At 40.5% G+C, this 26108-nt stretch overlaps 1 protein-coding gene across 2 annotated transcripts in view; it reads right to left on the reverse strand.

The window, feature by feature from the left end:
- ankrd11 (ankyrin repeat domain 11) overlaps nucleotides 1-26108 on the reverse strand; it is a 108269-nt gene that overhangs the window by 63133 nt on the left and 19028 nt on the right. For both annotated transcript variants that reach the window (XM_058088757.1, XM_058088755.1), the window contains exon 2: nucleotides 21986-22068. The gene's annotated coding sequence lies outside the window, so the exon portion shown is untranslated. The remainder of the gene's footprint in view (nucleotides 1-21985; nucleotides 22069-26108) is intronic.

The raw sequence follows: 26108 nt of genomic DNA on the forward strand, positions 1-26108 counted from the left end.
TAACATACAATTACTGCATTATCACCATCTGTGGAACAGAATCTAAACAAAATTTTTCTTAAAAAAAAATCTATATAAAACATGTCCCGAGTTTAATTATAAAATATTAGCAAGATTTAATCTGCACTGGACTGATGCGGAAAGTTTGTTTTTGATCCACACTAAATTTCAAGTCTGGACAAACGAAAAACTGGCAATACAGAGTTATTCCAACAAGTGAAAGAAAAACCCGGGGAAGCCGGTATCACGTGATGGTGTTTACTCTTTACTGCATGCCCCATTGACTATTCTGTTTGATTATAGCGGCGCATGTAGACAAGAGATTGGAATATTCCTTTCCATGTTTACCATTGTTTTCGAAAAAGTCATTTGGAAAGATGGAAAACTCTTCATGTAAACATTTCTATTGACATCAGACTGATATCAGCGCATACAAAAACACCAATATTGGATTATATAGCATCTCAACTCTCCTATACTGTCACTCTGATACAAGCAGTCGATTCCAGACTCCGCCTCAGCACATCTATCCAGCAGCAATCTGATAAAGTGTACGCAACAAGTGTATGCTCGTGTGCCAACAAAGTAGCAAGAAGCAGAAGTGATGTCAGCCGTCTGGCAGTAAAAAGATGTTGCAGTCGAGTACAAAACTTCCTGCACAAGTTTGCCGTGGTGAAACAGACCCGGGGAATTCAATAAAACCAGCCTCATCACGAATGTGAGGCGGCATTACACCGGAAACTATCACGGGACGGCAAAAAGTCATTACTCCGGTTTCCTCCCACATTCCAAATGATGCATGTTAGGTTAACTGCCGACTCCAGTTTGTTGATAGGTATGAATGTGAGTGTGAATGGTTGTTTGTCTATATGTGCCCTGTGATTGGCTGGCGACCAGTCCAGGATGTACATGATGTACCCAGACAGCTGGGATAGGCTCCAGCATATCCGTGACCCGAGTGAGGATAACCTCCATAGAAAATGGATGAATATGCTTTGTGTTGCTATCGGATGTTACGATATTCAAGGCTGCAATATCAGTATCATATCGGAACTGAAAAAGTTGTGTCAGAACAGCCGGAACTAATATTGATTGATTGGGAATTGTTAATTTGAAAAATGTGGTTACAAGTCTCAGAGGTTTTTAGAATATTTACTCCATTCTGGTTAATAGAGAAATATTGTGTGACTGTAAACGGTGAATGGAAACCTTCGAATCTATATTGTGTATGGCTATAAACACTAATATCAGACAAGATCTCCAAGGTAAAAAACACTTATTTTTCTAAAGGATATTTTACATGCTGAAAACACTTGCTATCTTGATTTAACTCCCTGTGCTCTCTCTTCTCTAACTTTCTACAAGCTCAAAATTATATATGCATTTAAATTTCTACAGCATGTTACCTAGCAACCCTCACTATAAAGAGATTTGTCAGCTCACACAAGGGGTATAACCGTGCATACAGTGAATGCTTTTACATGTATACTCACTAGCTGACATCAGAGAGAAAGACCCAGAATAGACACATGCATTTTAGTATATATATTTTTTTTAAATCATCTTTTCAAAAGTGACAAAAATGTAACTGCATTATACCCAAGAACCAGGACAAAACCTGGTGTGTAGAAACCCATCAAATAGCCACATTTCATGAAGGAAAGTAAGAAGAATGTCCACATACAAATACTCAGATGTGATTGGCATGTAATCCAGCAATTAAAAATAATTGACTACATAGCAGAGTTTAAATTGTTTTTTTTTTCGATGCTCTGATGGGCACCACATGCACTTCAAGGGCACCTTTAATGCTCATTTTTTGGTCCTTTGCGATTGAGTCCTAGAGAAGCTACACATGATGACCAGCACAAAAAGCTTTCTAGATCTTCCAGAATCTGCACCTATTCCAACTGTATTTCTTTGGATTACGCGCCCCCTGTGAAAATTGTGTTTTTTTAAATATATTCCAACAACGGCCCGCCTCCAAGCACGCCATCGCCGCTGTGGTTGGTCACACTCCCAAGTGCTTAGGGGGACTTCCGGTTTATGCCACTAGCTGCGGATCCAACTTTAGAGGGGTCAATGAACGGTATAGGAGTTGATAATAAATGTCGAGTTAGCTTTTTAAAATGTCCGCTTATCACGTACAGCTGTATGTGTTGGATCCCGAGTCGGATCTGGAAGTGGAGACTGGACAGTCCCAAGTTTCTCAGGCTTCAGGAAGTTTGTCGGCTAGTCAGTTTGAGCTCCATACTGGCCTGTTCACAAAACAGTCCAGTGTGAAATGCGGTTGACAAATTAATTCATTCATTTTCTATATCGCTAAAATATATATTTTTTGCTGGTAGGGAATCAGGAACTCCAACTACTTGTGCCTAATGGTGGCATCTTTCGGAATTGTAAACAAATGTGGCTTGCCTGTACGAGCCACTACTAGCAACGTAAACAGAGGAGCACAGCTTGGGGGAGTGCAGAGAAGAGAACTTCTCTGGCTTACAGCCACGCCCATATCTGGATGTCCGCTCTTCTGTGACATCATAAAGGGGCAGTTTTACCACACCTTCTGAAACCGAGCGTTTTGAGCCCTCCAAACTTATTTCAGAGCTCACTTCCAAATCCGCACACCTCATTATCTGGAACTTTGGCATCGTTTAACAAGGGAATACAATATCATAACTACAGTTATACATCAGAAAAGTGGAAAAGCATAATAGGTCCCCTTTAAAATGTTACCGACACAAAATACATACGACACGAAAGAGCTGTGGAAAGTTAGATTATTAGACTGCCGGCTTCTAGAGTGATGGCTCTTAGCATGTAGCTTCCTCTTCCTCTACCCACAATACTAAAATATGATCACAGTCGCCCTTAGTGATAAGGAGGCACACAAAATAACGAATAAATAACACTATCTTTAAAACATAGACTTAGAATTTATAAGTTGAAGGCATACATTCAAAATCGCATCTCTAACAAGTTTTTCAGACAGCTATGCCAGAGCACCCAGAGTTCCATGACTTGATTTGGTGTCCATATTTAGCTCAGTTGGGGCATTGGATACATCAATACATTTGTATAGTAAAGGTCAAAAAACATTCTTCAACAAAATTGTTTGTATTACTTCTGAACATGATCTCTGTGTGGAGTTTGCATGTTCTCCCCGTGCATGCGTGGGTTTTCTCCGGGTACTCCGGTTTCCTCCCACATTCCAAAAACATGCTAGGTTAATTGGCGACTCCAAATTGTCCATAGGTATGAATGTGAGTGTGAATGGTTGTTTGTCTATATGTGCCCTGTGATTGGCTGGCAACCAGTCCAGGGTGTACCGAAGTACCCCGAAGACAGCTGTGATAGGCTCCAGCACCCCGGCGACCCTTGTGAGGATAAGTGGCAGAAAATGAATGAATGAATCTCCAACAAAACACAACTAGCCTGACTTCTACAAGCAACATTGGATAGAACACCAATTATGACTTCACAGCTAGGAGACCAGTGTTCAATTCCACCCTCTGCCATCTCTGTGTGGAGTTCGCATGTTCTCCACCAGTAATGGAGATCTAAAAGTGCATCTTAGATGTGTGATCCAGTCTTTTTGGAAGTACCAAACAGACGAAGATAAGCCACATTTATTTCTGTGGCTAGTGTGGCTGTCTTTTGTGAAAGGGCTCCCTCCACACCTTATATTTCCCTCTGTCTGTCAAATGAAAATATATTCATTTAGTACACTTTGGTCATTAACCTAGAATTGTCCATTTAAAAATAAAAAACAAGTGGTTGCATTGGGATAATGCATAGGCTAATGTGAGGGTTTTTCCATCAAATGTATTGAGTATTTATAAAAGCTTATCCACAAAAACATGTTACCAATATCAATTGGTAAAATTTACTAGCGACTGAAAAGTTACATCTGCAGCCACTATTTGCAAACATATGAAAAACAAATGCTAAAGCAAATATTAAAAAGTGAAAACAAAAGTTGACTATAAACAAAAGAAATAAAACATTACTGGACTTAATACTTGGGACAAAACTAAACTTTTATGTAACAATGTAGCTACTGTAAATTCCGGACTATAAGCCGCTACTTTTTTAACAAACTTGCAACCCTGCAGCTTATTCAGTGATGCGGCCAATTTATGTAATTTTTCTAACGGCCGCCAGGGGCTCTCGAGTAGAAAAGGTAAGATTAAGATGTCGAGGAAGACTGCAACTTCTTGTTTTGTGCATAAATTAAATTAGCGTGAACATACCCTCATCATGGAAAATGCAAAAAAAAAAAAAAAGGCATACGACGCAGCTTTCAAGCTAAAAGCAATCGAGCTGTCCGATAAAGAAGGAAACAGAGCTGCTGCACGTAAACTTGGCATAAACTAATCGATGGTGAGACGCTGGAAACGGCAGCGGGAAGAACTGGAGCAATGTAAAAAAGACGAAAAAAGCTTTCAGAGGTAATATAAAAGCAGGTGGCCCGACCTGGAAAACATTCTATACTGTGTTGCTATTGTGTTGCTAGCGTGTTGTTACCATGTTGCTACCGTTTTACTGCCGCGTCACAGGCACCGTTTGTGAAGAAAGTTAGATTATTATTATTGTTAAGTTATATAATTAAAACTTTGAAAACTCTCTCTGTGTACCGTCTTTCTTTGTAAATATGTTTACATGTTTTAATGTGGGCAGGTGCGGCTTGTGTATGTACAAAATCGTTTTTTCTCTAAAAATGTAGTGGGTGAGGCTTATAATCAGGTGCGCTCTATAGTCCGGAAATTACGGTACTTCAAAAACATGCAATATATTGAATTACAACTAAATAAATTACTTGCATTTATTATTAACAGCGCAATTGTTACAATGTTTGACATCAAATATCAGCTTTTTACTTTGCGAAAATTTGAAAAACAAAAACAGCTGCAGTGTAACAAACAAATGTCAGATTAATGTTGCTTCTGCTGCGAGTGCATCTCTTTTAATGAAAAGGTGAGCGAATCAGAGCATCCTTAACTATCCACCTGTAAAAGTACCGCCTCCCTCCCTACACACACACACACACACACACAGCCTCTCTTCTCTGGCCCGTGACATCACCACCACTCCACAGCATGCGCTATATTTAGCCGCTCACTCCCCTGCTGGGTCTCACTACTCTGTCAATGCCTAGGCTGAGCTTCTGCTCCCTCGCCGCCTGCCTCAGAGGGCTCATCTTGCTCTCCCAGAAATGGAGTTCGGATGCCTTAAAAAATCAGACAAAGTTGTAAAAAGGGACACAGAGCCACAAGGAAGTGGGGCTTATGAGAGGTAAGAGCAAACTGAATAAGCCTCCTCAGAAAGTCACTGTGTGACAACAACTCATGCGTTGCCTCGTTAGGCCAAACTGTCACAATGCGTGTTGTATTCACATTTCCAAAACTGAAGCTTGAAGAGAGAGCTCCGCATTACTAAGATGCACTCTTCCAATGCAGCTCAACGGCAGATTATGAACGACTGTGTGTGTGGGAGAGAGAGAGAGAGAGAGAGGATGGGGGGTGGGTGCTGTGTGTCGGTGACTGGCATTTCAAACATCCCTTCCCCTGCACAAAATAACATCCTGGGAAGATAATCCATAAGCGTGTGACCATTTATTCAGGCTCACGTTTCTGCAGATTATGAGAGCCACTGAGCATTTGATGCAAAAACACTGGAGACCAATGTCCTGCAGCTTTCTGCTTTTATATCTACCTCCGGCAACCACACAAATAACATTAGAACATAGCCTTCCCAATGTGTCCTTCTACCACTCCTAATATATATATACACTAGGTCCAGCTTTGATTTCAACCCAACCTGACTGTTGACATGTCCTGTGTTATTATATATTATATTATTATTCCTCATAACTGGAACTGGGCATCCATGTGCTGGAACCACGGATGTGAAATGTGTTGCCAAAAGTCTGCAACTTAACCGTTGTAGCATTGCTAATACTGATTATAGCCGCCTCATTAGCATCAAACGACACTGGTGTGACAAACGTGTGCCCTTTTTGGAGTTCTGCATTCCGTAGCAAGTGGTTTGAGTATTTTGCAACTGGGGCTGCACGGTGGTTGAGTGGTTAGCGCGCAGACCTCACAGCTAGGAGACCTGAGTTCAATCCCACCCTCGGCCATCTCTCTGTGGAGTTTGCATGTTCTCCTCGTGCATGCGTGGGTTTTCTCTGGGTACTCCGGTTTCCTCCCACATTCCAAAAACATGCTAGGTTAATTAGCGACTCCAAATTGTCCATAGGTATGAATGTGAGTGTGAATGGTTGTTTGTCTATTTGTGCGACCAGTCCAGGGTGTACACCGCCTCTCGTCCAAAGACAGCTGGGATAGGCTCCAGCACCCCCCGCGCGACCCTCGTGAGGATAAGCGTTCTCCCCGTAAATACGTGGGTTTTCTCCGAGTACTCCGGTTTCCTCCCAACATTCCAAAAACATGCTAGGTTAATTGGCGACTCCAAATTGTCCATAGGTATGAATGTGGGTGTGAATGGTTGTTTGTCTATATGTGCGACCAAGTCCAGGATGTACCCCGCCTCTCGCCAGCTGGGATAGGCTCCAGCACCCCCGCACGACCCTCGTGAGGATAAGCGGTAGAAAATGAATGAATGAATGTGTAAGCATATGACACTATTTAAGTACATGTTTTGCCTTTGTTGATACAATCATGTGATTCCAGATAAATGTTTAAATATAAATTAGTTTGGTACATTTGAGTAATCACATGATTTTGTTGTCTCTGAAAGATATCCATGTGTGTATTTTAGAGTCGCTGCACATAAGGATAAGCACTGCCAAGGCTTCCATGGGTAAACATACCGCAAGCATCACTGTATATTGTGCTAATCTTTGAATGTGTCACAAACCTCTGTGACAGGTGTTACACGTACATCTACTGCATTGCTATGAAAGCCCACATTTCCATGCAGCTCACTCCAGTTGGCTGTCTGGCTACAGCAGTGGCAAGTTGCCAGGTGCGGAAAAGGGAAAGCAACATGAAGTCCTAATCGCAATTTCTAAAATAGGCAGTTCTGTGGTAAAAACTGGGGCCTGGCAGGTCTCACAGAGAAACAATGACGTCTGATGAACTGTCTGATTCCCACACCTTGGCTGAACTCAGAGGCTTGCTGTGTCTGCCGGAATACACACACTCAAAGAAGTAATACACTTAAAGCGACGAGGCCGTACATGAAAATCATACACAGTCAATAAGAATTAGACTTCTTGTCTTAGTGTCTTGTCTGAGATCGCCCGCTTTTTGCACGAAAAATATAAATGTGTTTGGAATAGTGAGTGACATAAGAAGACTAACATAACATAAGAAGCAAAACTGGCTTTTGTTGATTACATGTACAATACCAAGCTAGAGTGTACCAACATATACCCGGCGCCGGTACAGCTGCGCTATTGTCAACGCTAACGAGGCAGCTAAAAACGCCTGTGCTATCATACCTGGCATGGCAACACAGCGGTGGTCGGTGGTTTCAACACATCGATCACATTTGATGCAGCAATCTCATGTGTACGGAGGGACCTGCAGTATGATTGCACTGAAGATTGAATTATATTTTAACTTTTATAATATGTTGTTGTATTTCAGCGGCTATTTTTCTATGAGATTGTTTACATTTTAATAAAACATTCCACACATATTTGGCAACTTTGACGATTGTATAAATCCAGTTTGTGGAAAAAATATAGGCATATATATTCATTCATTCATTTTCTACCGCATTTTCTACCGGTCGCGTGGGTGCTGGAGCCAATCCCAGCTGTCTTTTGGGCAAGAGGCGGGGGAGGCGAGGTGGACTGGTGGCCAGCCAATCACAGGGCACATATAGACAAACAACCATTCACACTCACATTCATACCTATGGAGTGGCCAATTAACCTAGCATGTTTTTGGAATGTGGGAGGAAACCGGAGTACTCGGAGAAAACCATGGGGAGAACATGCAAACTCCACACAGAGATGGCCGAGAGTGGAATTGAACCCTGGTCTCCTAACTGTGAGGTCTGCACGCTAACCACTTGACCGCCGTGCCGCCCGGCATATATATTGTATATCAAAATTAAACCAAAATATACAGTATCAGGATATGCCATATTGGTCCATATGTCCAGCCCTAGTTTATTCTGTCTACAAGACAGTACTTTTCCATTCATTATTTGCCATTGAGGATGTTTATGCTGTCATTTATGTATCTGTTCCCACACATCTCATATAACAAAACCTTATTACGTGAATCCTGCCAAATGGACGTTCAGACACAAGGGCATTAATGAGGATGTAGAATGTCTCGTGGTGATATTCCCTGTAATAGTTCCGCGAATGGAGCCACTGGCTACCTTTAGTACACGCAGTGTGTTGGTTTCCCCAACAACACTTCTAAATATAACCCTCCACAACTGGAGCAAATGTTGAATAATGAAGCGGCCAAGGCTCCATAACTAGTTGACAAACTTAGCCAGTAAATGTACGGTCTAGAAAACATCTTGCTCATGCATGGCTTGTAGGAAAGTCAAAAGTTGAATAACGCTATCTTTATGAAATCTGCAAACATAGCCACCTAAAAGGTCCATCCATGCATCCATTTTCTATACCGCTTATCCTCATTAGGGCCGCGGGGGTATGCTGGAGCCTATCACAGCTGACTTCGAGTGAGAGGCGGGGTACACCCTGGACCGGTTGCTAGCCAATCACAGGCATCTAAAGGTCATTCAAGTGAATTCATCTATAGCAGAGGTCTCAAACTCAATTTACCTGGGGGCCACTGGAGCTAGGGTCTATTAAATTATTAAAAACAGAAAAATGAATAAACTTTGCTTTGGTTCCGATTTTCTACAAGAAAAGCTCTGATAAAACATTCCACTGTTCTCAAATATCTTCATTTTTATTTTTCTACACAAAATAAGATCAAGAATAAAGAAAATCAATCACAGTAATAAATAAAAAAATAAATAATAATAATAAAACGGCAAATAATAAAAACTTAAGAAACCACATATAGTTGGTGGGTAGACAAATTATTTTTTTCAGATTAAAATGAACAAAGCATTATTAGAGCGCTGTAGACATGACAAAACACGACTATAGTCACATTTATACACTTTTTATTTATAACATATTGCGCAACCGCAGGGTCTTGAGACACATGCTAACTCGCAAACTAGAGAGCTGGCGACCTAAACGGTAGCCTCCAAGTTATTTCCTTTAAACTTAAAAAGCCAAAAACTTACCACTTCCACACGGATAGGGAGGATAATTATTAACTGTTATTTAACCTGTACCATGAACAGTAATCAAACGTAATATTTTTTCTGGGTACATGATACCATACAGCATCCATATCAAACTTGAGCGGGCCGCACTAACATTAAACTTTCATATCAAGGCGGGGGCCTCAAACTAGTGTCCTGTGGGCCATATTTGGCCCGCGGGCCGCGTGTTTGAGAGCACTGATCTATAGAGTAGCAGTGGCTGGCATCATGTGTGCAATTGATGCGGTTGTTTTGATGTTTGTGTTCTCATGCATGTTCTATCACTGATAACAGTAATTGTTTCATGCTTTTAACATTAAGCTGCTCATTTGGAATTAGAACCAAGAGTGCAGACACCAACCGTAGCCCCCTTTTTCTGTCCAACATGGATGCCCTCCTCCTCCTATTATGGTGATCTATATTCCCGAGAACAATAAGGCAAAGGCCAGAGTGAGCAGGAGAAGACCACAGATGTCAGTCCTGCCACCCTCCCCCATGACACATTCAGCTCACACTTCTGTTGGTGGAAGGAAGAATGACAGTGAATGGAAGAGGAAACTAAGGACCTTTTAGCACAAGACCATGTTTAAACAAAAAGGCAACTATTTTGTTTCATTTACTTGTTTACTACATTTAGTAGTAAATGTAGAGTAAACCACCCAATTGGGGTCTCAAAGTGGAAATTTTATGTTTATGTGTTCCCGAAAGAAGAGAAATGCATGCAAGCATGTATGCATGCCTGACTAGGACTAAAGCAGGGGTCTCAAACTCGCGGCCCGAGGCCCCCACCTTGATACCAAAGTTTAATGTTGAAATGACAGCTTAAAGCTGTGTGCACACCGGACACAATTAACATGATTTTGCCCCGCCCATACTGTTACACTACCCTGTTACCCCGCCCTGTTTTGCTTTGGATTAGCAATGAAGCTAAAGGCTTATGATGCTGGGTACAAATAAATGCAGGAAATGATTTGGAATAAAAGGGAAAATACACGTCAAGATAAAGCATCTCATCAAACATGTTGTTAAAGTTACGACGCTGCTCCCAGATGGAACTGAGTACGATGCTAACTTGCTAATTGGGTCAAATTATTACATTTCATTAATGTTCATGTTAAAGGTTAAATAACTGTTAATACTGTACATTTGAATCTGAAAAAAATAATTTCTCTACCAACTGTATGTGGTTTCTTACGTTTGTCTCATTTGCTGTTTTATTATTATTTTACTCATTTACTTTATTCTTAATTTGTTTATTTTTTTATTTTTATCTTATTTTGTGTAGAGAAAAATAAAAATTAAGATATTTGAGAACAGTGGAATGTTTTATCAGATATTTTGGTGTGGAAAACCGGAACCAAAGTACTGAAAAAGTGTAGGGTATAGCAGAAGCAAAAGCATTGAAGATAGTTTTTTTTATTGATTTTTTTTCCAGTTTTTAATAAATGCGTTTTTTTTGTTTTTTTTTGAAAACCTGATGCGGCCCGGCTTCACCCAGAACGTAGCTCCGGTGGCCGCCAGGTAAATTGAGTTTGAGACCCCTGGACTAAAGGCAGCCCACTGTTATTCTTATGTGCCACTCAAATCAACAGGGTTTACAACGCTTTGCGGCAAAGTCAAACTGGCAGCTTTTCAACAGAGGAATAACAAAGGTGTTAATTTTTACAAAGGCCCTGGAAAAGCAGGCGTCCATGTCCGACAAGTATGTCACACTGGCGCTGAAATACTTATGCAGCTAAGATCTAGATCCAACTATCTGATTGCATGGAAAACAGCACATCGCTGTGAGAAAGCACAAAGAGTAACAGCAATGCCCTGCTTCCCCGAGTTCAGTGTGAAAAGCAAAGCGCATCTATTATATCTCATATATGCACATTTAGTGGGGTCGGTGTGTGAAAGATGCTCATGTCATTTTATAGTCCACATTGAATTGGGTCAAAAGCTACCTCTCTAACAGGAAGGAATATGTCAAGCTAGGAGAACACATATCTGCTATCTATTTGTGTGGAGTAACCCAGGGGTCAATCCTGGCCCCACAGCAGTTCACCTTATACATCAATGACATCTGTAAAGTTTACAAAAGATTTAAAGTTGATATTATTTGCGGCTGATATTTCTGCCCCTTTTTTCTGATGGAAGCACACAAGAGCCAATTAAAAAGGTCACAGATGAAATGGCCATATTAAAAAGATGGTTTCATAAAAACAAGACGATACTTGAATCTAATGCTATATGGTAATCGCAGAAAATACACGCATGAGCAAACACAAATAGATGGTGTGAACATTCAAAGGGTGAATGAAAATAGATTTCTCGGAGCATCATGAGTTCCATACAATACTTTTCTACTAGAGAGAAAAACTCAACTCAACTTGAAATACTTATATGTGAGCATTTCAGTATGTGGAATCAAACCTTGAAACGGAGTATGGAACGTAAACAATACACAAGGATGAGCTAATTTAAGAAACCAGTTATGTTTGCCAAACACAAGAAAGAAAAGTCTTGAACTTGTCATGTTTATCTCTATTTATACTTATTTATGTATTAAAAACACATATGGAATACTGGAAGTGAATACATGTACTGCAATAGATGTGAAACGGATGGGAGGGAGGGTTACATAAGTTTTGCTTCTTCCGTCTCCTTTTGGACATGTGGAACTGTGAACTGAATTATGTGATGTATTCCTTTGTAACTTAAAATTAAACCATCACCACAATTTAACAGCTGATATCTTGCACCATGCATGGTTTTATGATGACCGAAAATCACATTTCTTACATCAATATCTATATCATTATACTGCCAAAAATGTACTTGTGTAAGCTATTTTTGTTGTCATAATTGTATTTGTCCAAATAACCATACCTTTAGTCGTGCCAGGCATTAACATGAACAAGAAACAAGGGTGGTCTAATATTTCTTTCCATGACTGTAAATAGACTTGATTATGTTGTAGGTTTTTTTTTTCCCTGGTGAAAATAAAGCATTCGCTGTTTTTAACCTTTTCACCTGCCAATTGAGAGAAGTTGTCAGGCAGGTAATCGACAAGAAAATGTATTACGACTGATTTGCTGTCATACCAAGTGTTGCCCAAATGTCTCAAATAGAAAGTGTGATGGAAAATCATTTTCATGTCGCTCTACCATCATAACATACCCCTTTGGCTTCGACATATGCGGTAATGTAATACGTCATATTCTGTTTTTGGACGTGTTCACTTATATTGGAGCTTTGTAGATGATGTGTGTATTCTCTCTCTAGACTTATCATATACTTGTTTATTTCCTGTTCATAACTAGTGATGCACTACTTTACATTTAAGCTCACATAGCAGTTAGCATGGGTTCGCTGTCTTAGCTTAGGTATTCGTCATCCTCTTTCAGTGATAAATGGTATTTGTAAGAAATTTTGTTGATTTGCATCAATAAAGTTATCGGAGATTAGTATCTTTCAACTATTCACAATGGGGAAGGACATTGTTTGGCTGCGCTAGCTACAGCACTGCACTGCATTGATAACTTTAGCATGACATGTGTTGGTTGTGTCATTAATTTGCAATACCACAGTCAAATTAAAATGTCTACATTTTGTCTACAATGTCCACATTTTTTTGTTATATAATGTTTATCTCCCCGTGCATGCGTAGGTTCTCTGGTTTCCTCCCACATTCCAAAAACATGCTAGGTTAATTGGCGACTCCAAATTGTCCATAGGTATGAATGTGAGTGTGAATGGTTGTTTGTCTATATGTGCCCTGTGATTGGCTGGCGACCAGTCCAGGGTGTACCCCGCCTCTCGCCTAAAGACAGCTGGTAATGAATGAATGAATGAATGAATATAATGTTTATATTACGCAACCTATAGGAGAATAGTGGCATTCATAAACAAGATGTTTGTGAGACCAATGTGTTGGTCTGGCTGAGACCAGAAAGCTTAGCATGTATTGGAGAAGAATACAGGGACAGAGAGCGACAAAGGAGCCCCAAAAGAAAGTATGCTAGCTCCTGCAATGACGAATTCCCTACTAAAAAATTAAAATTAATTCATCAACAATCAGTGATTGTTGTGCAGAACATTCAGTGCACAATGCTATGAAGCAACATCTCTGTTTTCTGCCTGAGCATCTTCTTTTTCCGCTTGATACTTTAAGCAGTAATGTTTCTACCATCCCCCCCTCCCCCCGTACACAAACACTCCCACCCGGCCGTCCTTCCATTCTACAAAGTGGCCTGCAGGTTGGAGGAGGGAGAGCCTAGAGGATAAAGTGGCGTGGGAAGGGTTAAGCCCAAACTGCTCCATCTGCTTCCTGTTCTGTTCCCTTGGTTGGCTGCTGGCCCCCGCCCAGCAGTTACGCAGGCTGCAGTCTGTAGCAAAGCATAAACATTCCAACAAGAGGACAACTCGCTAGGAAACTACAACGCTCGTATCTTCACATTTCTAAACTAAGGATCATCTTAAGGAAGCTAGCCTGGGGAAATTCAATGATGTCCATCATAATACTAATACCCTGATAGCTACTGTCGTCTTACTCTGTTTGTCACAACATGGCAACTGTGTGTACGTACTAAAGACGAACAAATGAACGTATACGCACAGATGCTAGTAAATAAACTTCACTCATGGAAAGTACAGCTCAATGCCACTGGCCAAGAAATCTATAGTCGTTTAAACAACAGCCTTCCTGGTGGGAATCAGTGCTGTTTTCCTGGTATTCTACAGTAACACATTGTCATATCACAATTGTGTGCTTATTCCTTGACAGGTTCTGGTGATGCAATTATCCACCTACACAAAGATAATCAGTAAGGTTCGTATTTGAGGCCAACAGGGAGGTTGATGTGGACTGCAACAATATATACAGAAATGCTAACAGATAGCAGGCGCAATCACAAAAACCATCATTCATTACTTAAGCAAAATTGTGTATGAAAAATGAAATATCTTGAAACAGTCAATATAGTATAAAAACGGACTCAGCAGGACGAGGCCATGTGTAATTCTACATACACCCTTCATTTAGAGCAGCGGTCTCAAACTCGCGGCCCGCGGGCCAAATGCAGCCCACAGGATGCTAGTTTGAGGCCCCCGCCTAGTTTGATATGGATGCCATATGGTTTCATGTTTTGCTTTTTCTCTCATCATCCATGACTGAGATCAAAACACTGAAAAAGTGTTTTGTTTTTTTTTTTAACTTGATGCGGCCCAGCCTCACCCAGACCCTAGCTCCAGTGGCCCCCAAGTAAATTGACTTTAAGATCCCTGATTTAGAGGAAGGGTGAGGGATGGGTCCAAACCTGTGGAACTAAACGAGACAATACCCATGTGGATGGGATCATTTTGACAACATTGTCTTTCTACTTGGGCGGCACGGCGGTCGAGTGGTTAGTGCGCCGACCTCACAGCTAAGAGACCAGGGTTCAAGTTTGCATGTTCTCCCCGTGCATGCATGTGTTTTCTCCGGGTACTCCGGTTTCCTCCCACATTCCAAAAACATGCTAGGTTAATTGGCGACTCCAAATTGTCCATAGGCATGAATGTGAGTGTGAATGGTTGTTTGTCTATATGTGCCCTGTGATTGGCTGGCGACCAGTCCAGGGTGTACCCCGCCTCTCGCCTGAAGACAGCTGGGATAGGCTCCAGCACCCCCGCGACCCTCGTGAGGAAAAACCGGTAGAAAATGAATGAATGAATGTCTTTCTACTTGATCTTTGGCAAGACAAATGTATCCTTGAACTTAAAACTCGGACTAGTCCTCCAAATAGTCTGAGGCATTGCAAAGCAGTAGAAGCCAAGTAAAACACAATACCACTTGTTGATGCCGCTCATATTAAGACGTGAGAGGCAAACAGAAAGAGAGAGGTGTACAGATTTACAGTGTCAGACAACAAGGTCAGCCCCCCCCCAAGAGAGGTGTTGGCTTTCTAACGGAGTACAGCCACTTGAAACCAAGGTCACAATTTGGTGGCTCTGAAAGGGGGCATGGGAAGTGGGGGCAGACAGGGACAAAGTATGGCATATAAGTGTAAAGATTTGGTGACTATGCGCGTAATCACATATGTCACTGGTGAAAATAAGTCAATGACAGGAGAAAATGTCTCCACCCTTTTAAGGGTAGAATTCTCTGATACCAGATTTCTTTCAAACATAGGCAAATCAGAAAATAATACATGATTGCAGCCATTATGATAAAAAACTGCAGAGCACAGATCATATTGTTTGAGCTAATTCTATCTTTACCTCATTCAATCCAAGCCATTTTTCAAAAGACGTCCCTCTAATGAGCAGCCTATTTGACGACTTTGACTGATTATTCAAAGCACACAGAATGTCGTGTGTCCTTTTTAGTAATCAGCAGTAGAAAACAGGTAAGAGACAAACCTAGCTTTTTGTGAAAATATACATTTCAAGCATAACTTTCACTTCGACATACGTTTAGCCATGTATATTTAGTCGAACTATGCCACAGCAAACACATTAGTTAAGGATAGTAATAACAAGGGCTTTGGTTTTGACTAGATTGGACCATGAGCAAGGAAAACTAGAACGAGACTACAATGGATATAAAGCAGGGGTCTCAAACACGCGGCCACTAGTTTGAGCCCCCCGCCTTGATATGAAAGTTTAATGTTAGTGCGCAAGTTTGATATGGATGCTGTATGGTATCATGTACCCAGAAAAAATTATTACGTTTGACTAATGTTCATGTTAAAGGTTAAATAACTGTTAATAGTTATCCTCCCTATCCGTGTGGAAGTGGTAAGTTTTTGGCTATTTAAGTTTAAAGGAAATAACTTGGAGGCTACTGTTTAGGTCGCTAGCTCTCTAGTTTGCGAGTTAGCATGTGTCTCCAGACCCTGCAGTTGCGCAATATTTTGTAAATAAAAAGAGTATAAATGTGACTATAGTGGTGTTTTGTCATGTCTACAGGGCTCTAATAATGCTTTGTTCATTTTAATCTGAAAAAAATAATTTGTCTACCCACCAACTATATGTGGTTTCTTAAGTTTTTATTATTTGCCATTTTATTATTATATTTATTTATTTATTACTGATTGATTTTCTTTATTCTTGATTTGTTTATTTATTTTTCATCTTATTTTGTGTAGAAAAATAAAAAGTAGGATATTTGAGAACAGTGGAATGTTTTATCAGAGCTTTTCTTGTAGAAAATTGGAACCAAAGCGAAGTTTTTTTTTTTTAATTTGTTTTTAATAAATGCGTTTTTAGGGGTATTTGGGAAAACCTGATGCGGTCCAGTCTCACCCAGACCCGAGCTCCAGTGGCCCCCAAGTAAATTGAGTTTGAGACCCCTGATATAAAGTGATGGTACATTCTTGGCCCACCATACTTCTGCAGAGCCAGCTCGAAATAATACATTTTGAAGTGACTGGAAGAAAATATATAGTATATTTTCTTTCCATGACCACTGAATAAAAAATATTCATGCAATAAAAACCACAACATTTCGTGTCTATTTGTGGACATGCACTTCACCAGACAAGTGAGGGCTATGGAATACTGTTATACGAGGGTTATAGGAGAGACAAATAAACCCAAACGGTGCAAAGAGGGAGGGCTATTTCAATGTTATCTTATCCTTCCCACCTTGGAAAGGGGCCTAGCAGTTCTAAATTTACTCATCAGAACTAAACGGTCTTTGGTGTTGCGGCCACTTTCGATGGGAACTTTGGCTCATACATGATATACTGGAAACCCACACTATGCTAGCTTTGTAAAAACAAATGGCAGAAGGCTTTTTAAGGCGTATGTTTTGTGTAGTTGACAGTAGTCCTAACACAATAGCCCCAATTTCACAGTAATGTCAGACCACTACCTTGCCGTTTCTTCCATTTAGTTCCACTACATGTATTTTTTCATGAAATAAGATGTAAACAATGAGGTGTCACGATACACCCAGCTCACGAGATCATAAAAGATACACAAAAAAATTATTTTAACATTACTTTCAAGAAAACAACGACAAAATATATAATTTTTTTTTTAATATGTGAAATGTTTTACCCCTTTGTATGCATCACCGAATTGATATAGAAGCTAAAAATGATAAAGTAGCCTAGTTATGTAAATACACAAAAAACTACAGTTCCAACAATGCTTCAAGTGCCAAATCGGAAAGTAAAAATGCAAATATTGTATAGTATCACCTTTTGAAGTCTTACCCAACGACCGTGTCTCCAGCGGGCAAATCTCATGTTTGATCAAGTGTGGAATTACTTGACTCCGCCGTAGCTGTTTAACTCCGATTAACATTGCCCAACTGACAATATGAATCGAATGCTACTCTGATAAGCACTTCCAAGAACACGGAAAAAATTCTGCCGCAAACATTGATTGTGGCTGTTCCGTGGTCATGTGTGCTAATGCTACACCGCTATTTCCAAGGACCTCAAAGAGCACACTGGCATTACCTTGTAACTGCAGGACAGGATATTCTAATGACATAAAACTGACTGACACCCACAAAAACAAGTTTCCAGTGTGTATTTAACCGCGATTAGGAACAAACTAGCTTGCACGTCAGTTAGGAATTGACACTGAATTGGCCTTAAGCACTAGGCTGGCTACTAGAGAGCAAATTAGCATGAAAAATATGAATTGACTTACTGCCACCATGGCAAACTTTTCCAGGGTTGAACGCCTGATGGTTTTTTTGACTTTTTATTTCCATTTACGGGCCAGTAATATTTGTCCCATGAAGTTTGCCAATGCGACAAGGCGAATTATGTCTTTAGAAAATGTGAACAAGCTTAGTCTGTCTACTCGTGTCGTCCAGCAAATTCCTTCAACATAACAAGCGGGCATAATATAATAAAAACCATAACAAAGAGCAATTTCATCCAGAAATGGACCGTTACGGTTCAGAAAAGACTGCTGTTCCGGGTAGGGGACGTCACTTGCTCCACCTCCGACAGACCTGCCGGTATTTTTTTTTATTTTATTGTAAATGTTTCAATATTGGAGTACACATCTAACACACGAACTATGCCCTTTCTGTGTTATTTTTCACTGCATAGATAAGAGTAGTATTTCTACATGATTACATGTAAGTAGAAAATGGAGAGTAACATACATAATCAAAAAAAGATTCAAAAAAGACACGCAAAATATTGTGTTCTTGGGCTGTGCAGACATGGTATACACCAAAAGAATGATTAGACTAATCTTTCATCGTGCTTTTTGCGCAAAAAATACATTAGTATAAATACATCTTTGCAGGCGTCTTTGGTAGAAATACATTCATTCATTTTCTACCACTTATCCTCACGAGGGTCGCGGGCGTGCTGGAGCCTATCCCAGCTGTCTTCGGGTGAGATGCAGTGTACACCCTGGACTGGTGGCCAGCCAATCACAGGGCACATATAGTCAAACAACCATTCAAACTCACATTAATACCTATGGACAACTTGGAGTCGCCAATTAACCTAGCATGTTTTTGGAATGTGGGAGGAAATCAGAGTACCCGGAGAAAACCCACGCATGCACGAAAAGAACAGAGATGAGGGTGGAATCGAACTCGGGTCTCGCGGCCAATAGAAAATTTCCTTTTTACAAATTTTGCACATCATCCATGACATGTCTGTCTTTTCTGTGTGTTTTAAAGACATAAAAACAGATTTGAAAAAGCATCTCATTACTGCACACAAAGAGACACACCTATGCTGTCTACGCCTACATCAAGACTGTTACTACAACTCCAACAAGGCTTATATATACATGCTATGACCATGTAACAACAGGTATGTTCATGATAACATGTAATACAGAATTTTGTGGAACTTCCTTCCTGGACACACTGATTTCACATAACCACAAAAACAAATGTCTACACCCAGCATTCACTGTTCCAAAGTCAACAATAAAAAGACAGCAGCAGCTTCAATATGGAGCTTTACCTTTTGTTAGTCACCTGAGAGCGTGTGACGTTCTGTCGGCGAGTGTGTGCTGAGGCTAGCAGGCTAGTCGCTGGCAGGTGTGGTGTGGCAAGATGTCAATTAATCCAGTAACGTGGTTTGATCATGGTAACAATGTTAATAATAACAAAGTCACTGTAGCTTGGTTAATATGCACATCACATTATATGCAATATTTTTCCAGAAGGCTGTGTAGGTGGAATATGTTTGGTTGGCATCCAACAGGACTGCCTCACTTCCCATTCTCATCTCTGGAACTGTGTGACCTTGGGCAGACCTTGAATTCCTTTGCCTAAAATGTGAGCTCCCGGTCATACTAGTTGCTATTAACGTTCTTCCACTTAGTGCCACAGTGCCTTGCCTGTTCCCTGAAAACAGACTCCTTCTATACAGTGTCAATCTGCAGTCTGCCTGAAGGGGAGGAGAAGAAGCAGAAGAGGGGAAGAAGAAGGGAAGGTAGGGAAAACAAAGCCTCTATAGTCGTCTCTCTAGCCAGGCAAGGCCGAGTCGCACTACCGGGGGCGAGTTATGTAACGTGACTGGCAGGGCCCACTTCTGTGTTCAGAGCTGCTGCACACACTAATCCCCACTGAGGAACAAGACCTTCTTTGGGGGAGGGGGGAGATAGAAGAGGGGAGTATAAAGAGGAAATCAGCGAAGAAGGTGTGATGACACAAAATTCCAACCTTTCGTCTACACCCAATCGATCACAGACACCTTCCCTCTGAGCTTGACTGTTAAAAGATTCCTGAATTTATATAACCACTACATGCGGCTGACTTTAACCGAGAGAGGAGATGGACCTTCACCGCAGGCTTGTACAGTGAAGACACATCTTAGATGTTAAAGTTACTCACAATTTCACAACAACACTACAACAATCTATAAAAGAAGGATAATGAAGTGCCCAAGTAAAAATGTTCTAAACTAGTGGTCTCAAACACGCGGCCCGCGGGCCAAATGTGGCCCGCAGGACACTAGTTTGAGGCCCCCGCCTTGGTATGAAAGTTTAATGTTAGTGCGGCCCGCGCAAGTTTGATATGGATGCTGTATGGTATCATGTACCCAGAAAAAATTATTACGTTTGATTAATGTTCATGTTAAAGGTTAAATAACTGTTAATAGTTATCCTCCCTATCCGTGTGGAAGTGGTAAGTTTTGGGCTTTTTAAGTTTAAAGGAAATAACTTGGAGGCTACTGTTTAGGTCGCTAGCTCTCTAGTTTGCGAGTTAGCATGTGTCACAAGACCCTGCAGTTGCGCAATATGTTGTAAATAAAAAGAGTATAAATGTGACTATAGTCGTGTTTTGTCATGTCTACAGGGCTCTAATAATGCTTTGTTCATTTTAATCTGAAAAAAATCATTTGTCTACCCACCAACTATATGTGGTTTCTTAAGTTTTAATTATTGGATGTTTTATTATTATTATATTTATTTATTACTGATTAATTGATTTTCTTTATTCTTGATTTGTTTATTTATTTTTCATCTTATTTTGTGCAGAAAAATAAAAAGTAAGATATTTGAGAACAGTCGAATGTTTTATCAGAGCTTTTCTTGTAGAAAATCGGAACCAAAGCAAAGTTTATTCATTTTTCTGTTTTTAATAAATGCGTTTTTTTTGGGGGGGGGGGGGGGGTTGGAAAACCTGATGCGGCCCAGCCTCGCCCAGACCCTAGCTCCAGTGGCCCCCAGGTAAATTGAGTTTGAGACCCCTGTTCTAAACCATATTCTAACCATTGCTGGTTTATTATCGAGACAGAGCCAAAGTAGCAGGTAGTCATTTGGTGCCAACACCTTAGCTAACTGCAGGCCAAAAGGAGGATTTAAAGCAGTTAAAAATAAAAGACTGATTCTGATTTACTGAGCTGCTTGCCTGGAAACCATGTGACTGGCATCACATGATGGAGGAGGGTGGCGCATGTGTGTGTGTGCCTGCGTGCCCACAGGCACAGTGTGTATTCCACTCTTGGCACCATAATAAGCTTTGTGATCAGTTTCCTTGGTTTCCACTGACAGTAAGCAGATATAGGCAGATCAGGGAAGTAAACAGAAGCAGCTCTTGCTGGTGCTATGCCACAGACACAAGACAGGCTGGTGGGAGCAGGGAACGAGGATGATTTATGCAAGGAAGAGCTATCGCTGGCTGCTTGTGTCAGGAGCATATCGACTGCCCCAGCCACCGGTTTTTCAGTTTCTGTGGCGAATGCCTCAGTGGCGTGCCTTATGCTTGTATGTATGAGTGAAACAAAGGGTAATTTAGGGATTTTGTCGGACAAAAGCTAGTTCAGCAATACAGAAACTGTGACCTACTTTTCTTGGTCACCAACACAGTCTCTGATAACGGGACAGGAAGGCAGAATTTCAGCATGCACTAAGCCCTGCTGTTAATGCATGCATTCCAACGGATATAGCTCAATGCTAATGTGTTTTCAGACTGCCTGTTGGTACAACAGACTTGTGCACGTACAATGACTAACAAAACTGCATACTGCATGACTGAATATCTGATGTTTGCAGGATTTTCATGCATACATCAAACCAGCACCATGGATTTTCAATAACCAACTTGCAAACCACAGAGAAAGCCAGTAAAATTACAAATTAGGCCAGTTCAAGATGTACACGGCTAAGAGTGATTGCCTTCAAAACCATGAAAAAACAACAAGATGCAAAACACACAAGCACAACAAAGATCCGTATAAGACTAGCAATCTCCCAGCAGGGAAGAAACAGCATGAGCGATATACAAATCTGTTATTCATCAACATACCGATTCCATGGCTGTGGGAGAATGTCAGCAAGATAAAATCCAAAATGAAAAGCACCAGAAAAAGTCCAGGTGTCCAAAGAATCCTGAAAAACAAAGAAAGCAAACATCATTTATGAGGAAAAGCATAGTTAAGTGCAAGGCAAACAAAGTCTGTGTCATCATAATCACTCTTTTTAAGCGGGACTTACCATCCCGACATATGTGTTACCACACGCAATTTTGGGTAAATTTATTGGCTGTGGTCAAAACGTAGCGGAAGTAGGGTAGTCAGAGGAGTTACAAGTGTGGCGTACTTATAGAGCAATTGATTTACGACACCCTAAATGCTTGCCGCTCACCCTCGGTCGAATATCGGTAGCTTTTAAAATTGTCAGTGCATGTGTTGGCCAGGAGAAATCGCGCATCAACGTCGGATAAGCTATGTGAACAGCTGCCATGCTTCCACAGAAGTTGGTCATGGCTGAGCAAGGTGCATTAATGATACGGTATGCCGCCGAATAGTACGTCACCCGCCACAGGACAAACATGGCCGGCCAATGTACACAATGCAAGCTTTTTCTGCAAAAATAATTAAGTGTCTCTAGAGATTTTCCCCATTTTTGCACATAGTCAGCATGTAGGAGCACGCACATCAGGATGAAACTCCCGTCAGACAAGTTCAGACGTACACAATGTACAAACGTACAATGTAATTATTAGCTAGAACAGTAACCAACTAAGTTGTAGTCGGTATGGCACAATTATTAATATTCACTTTATACAATATAGGCCACTTGAAAACAGTTTTTCCAAAAAACATCAAATACCGACACTAAATTGGAATTGGCCACTTAAACCTGAGGTGTTAAAGTCGGTTAATACCAGAACCATATACTAGGTGTGTCAAAGGATTTTGGGAGGTTAGCAAAAAAGCTATATCATGGGAACTACAACTGGGAGAATAATAAATAATCACATAATAGATATTCCGGATACTAAGAGGATGTCGACATGAACGATATTTTCAGGTCAAAAGGGCAAAGTATTCTATCGCAAAGGCATTCCGGGTGCCCTGAAATAGTGTTTTTTGGCAACAGCTTCCAGAGTGGGAAAATCTGATAACGCTGGCTTATCATTACTGTGTAGACAAGCAAAGGGATACTTTCGGAAAACAATGTCGTCACCTCGCAGTCATATGACCAGAAGAATAAGAGGGACCCCCCGCACAGGAAACAACAACAATGGTGGAGTACAGAGATGTGTCTGTGCTGCAGTTAGTGCTATTAACGCTACAGCAACAAGGCTGTATGGAAGTGGTAAGTTTTTGGCTATTTAAGTTTAAAGGAAATAACTTGAAGGCTACCGTTTAGGTCGCTAGCGCTCTAGTTTGCGAGTTAGCATGTGTCTCAAGACCCTGCAGTTGTGCAATATGTTGTAAATAAAAAGTGTATAAATGTGACTATAGTCGTGTTTTGTCATGTCTACAGGGCTCTAATAATGCTTTATTCATTTTAATCTGAAAAAAATAATTTGTCTACCCACCAACTATATGTGGTTTCTTAATTTTTAAGTATTTGCCGTTTTATTATTATATTTATTTATTACTGATAGATTGATTTTCTTTATTCTTGATGTTATTTTGTGTAGAAAAATAAAAATGAAGATATTTGAGAACAGTGGAATGTTTTATCAGAGCTTTTTCTGTAGAAAATCGGAACCAAAGCAAAGTTTATTCATTTTTCTGTTTTTAATAAATGCGTTTTTTTTTTTTGGAAAACCTGATGCGGCCCAGCCTCGCCTAGACCCTAGCTCCAGTGGCCCCCAGGTAAATTGAGTTTGAGACCCCTGCTCTATAAACTACATGAGGAGCAGAGACACACACAATTACAGGTGTCTTGTTTTTGTTTGTGTGTTTGTGTAACAGATGATAGACCCATGCAGAAGCATTCGTTCTTCCATGGTGTTGGTGTGTCATGTGGTTCTGTCAGTGTGCCCGTTTACAGCGCCACATGCAGGCATCTGAAGCCATTTCTTTCAGCCTGCCAAAAAAAACCTAAAACCCATCATCAGGCTCATTTCCTTGAGCAGTGCAAAACATTGAAGAGACTAGTCACATGGTTTTGACCTGAACATTTAAAATTGTATCATTTCAGCCAAAAATGGCATTCTGAGTGACCTGAAATGTTATTTGTTGAAAACATCCGGAGCTGGAAAATCTGAAAAGCTTGTAATTTCCGTGTGGACAAGCAACCCACTTCCAGAAAACAATGACGTCACATGACCAGAAGTAAGTTATGACATAATATTTCAACTGGAGTAACTCACCTCAGTAGAAATTTTCATGACATTTTGTTGCCTCAGTCTAAAATTTTACTGTCTAAAACAAAAATCCCAGGAATGTTCCCGTGTGGACAAGGCCAAAGACATACCAACCCTAACAGGCCAGCACCCCAGCTCCGCTCATGTTTCTAACTTTCCTGGATAGTCACCCTTCCCCCGGTTCCCTACCAGCTATGAGGACAAGGGTTTATCAGGATTTAGGAGGCGGGACACGGGAGGATATTGAACAGAGGCCCAGTGTTGGGCTAAACTGGTAACATTCCAATGAGTGTCGGACTCCCTTATCCATTTGAGCCCACAATTGTTCCCTCAATCTGATTTATAATGCACCTACACCAAGAAACTAGTCTGGTTAAATGCTGTTTGAATACATTTTCAGGGTTCTCTGAACTATGTTTCACTATAAACCTAATGTTCTCCATGTATGCAAGTGTATGGTCGTCAACTTTCTCATGGGAGTTAAAAAAAAAAAGGAAACGTATGGGTGGCATTTCACCCCCAAGATATTATCAAACAGGTATTTGGGAATGAAGTCCAAAGGCTACATACAGTACAGTCAGAGCAGCAGGTGGGTGCACAGGAGAGGATTAAGGCCAGACCTCACTGGGATGGCCTACATGGAGAGGAGGATGATAGATGGGTATTTGTGTTTTTACTGGAGTGGAACCTGTTGTGGCGTCCCAGTGGGAAGCTCACAAATCGACAGATTGTAATAATCCACCCAGGAAGCAGAACACTGCCAACCAAAAATAATTTTGAAAAAAGAGTATACACAGATGACAACTCTTGATGAGTGCCTGTGAAAACGTGACTTTAAACATAACAGATGTTGCTTGAATGACCAATGAAGAAAAGTCAAGTAGACAAAATGATCTCATGTCAGCATGAGTCAGCCAGTTAACAGCTGATGTAACAAATGTCCATAATAGTTCAAGCAAATTCAATAATTAAAAAAACATTCATATTTCTGTAGTGTAATGTCAAATGATGCACGTTTTATGATTGTGTTCAAAACAATTATTTTGCAGAGAGTAGTCTACTTCATTCAGTATTCATCCCTTCACACTTGAGTCACATTTCCAACATGTCCGCTAGGTATACACCTTTGGGGGAATGGCGGTAGGGTGGACAAATGATGGGGGAAGACAACATTGATGAACACTGACACGAACATGTGCATTCCCTTCAGGATAGCCAAGTCCTAGAACAGGGGTCTCAAATACGCAGCCCGAGGGCTAGTTTGAGGTCCCCGCCTTGATATGAAAGTTTAATGTTAGTGCGGCCCGCGCAAGTTTGATATGGATGCTGTATGGTATCATGTACCCAGAAAAAATTATTACGTTTGATTAATGTTCATGTTAAAGGTTAAATAACTGTTAATAGTTATCCTCCCTATCCGTGTGGAAGTGGTAAGTTTTTGGCTTTTTAAGTTTAAAGGAAATAACTTGGAGGCTACTGTTTAGGTCGCTAGCTCTCTAGTTTGCGAGTTAGCATGTGTCTCAAGACCCTGCAGTTGCGCAATATGTTGTAAATAAAAAAAGAATATAAATGTGACTATAGTCGTGTTTTGTCATGTCTACAGGGCTCTAATAATGCTTTGTTAATTTTAATCTGAAAAAAAAAATTGTCTACCCACCAACTATATGTGGTTTCTTAAGTTTTTATTATTTGCCGTTTATTATTATATTTATTTGATTACGGATTGATTGATTTTTTTAATTCTTAATTTATTTATTGTTCATCTTATTTTGTGCAGAAAAATAAAAATTAAGATATTTGAGAACAGTGGAATGTTTTATCAGAG

The sequence above is a fragment of the Doryrhamphus excisus genome, chromosome 12, assembly GCF_030265055.1.
Source record: "Doryrhamphus excisus isolate RoL2022-K1 chromosome 12, RoL_Dexc_1.0, whole genome shotgun sequence".
In the NCBI taxonomy this organism is placed as follows: Eukaryota; Metazoa; Chordata; class Actinopteri; order Syngnathiformes; family Syngnathidae; genus Doryrhamphus; species Doryrhamphus excisus.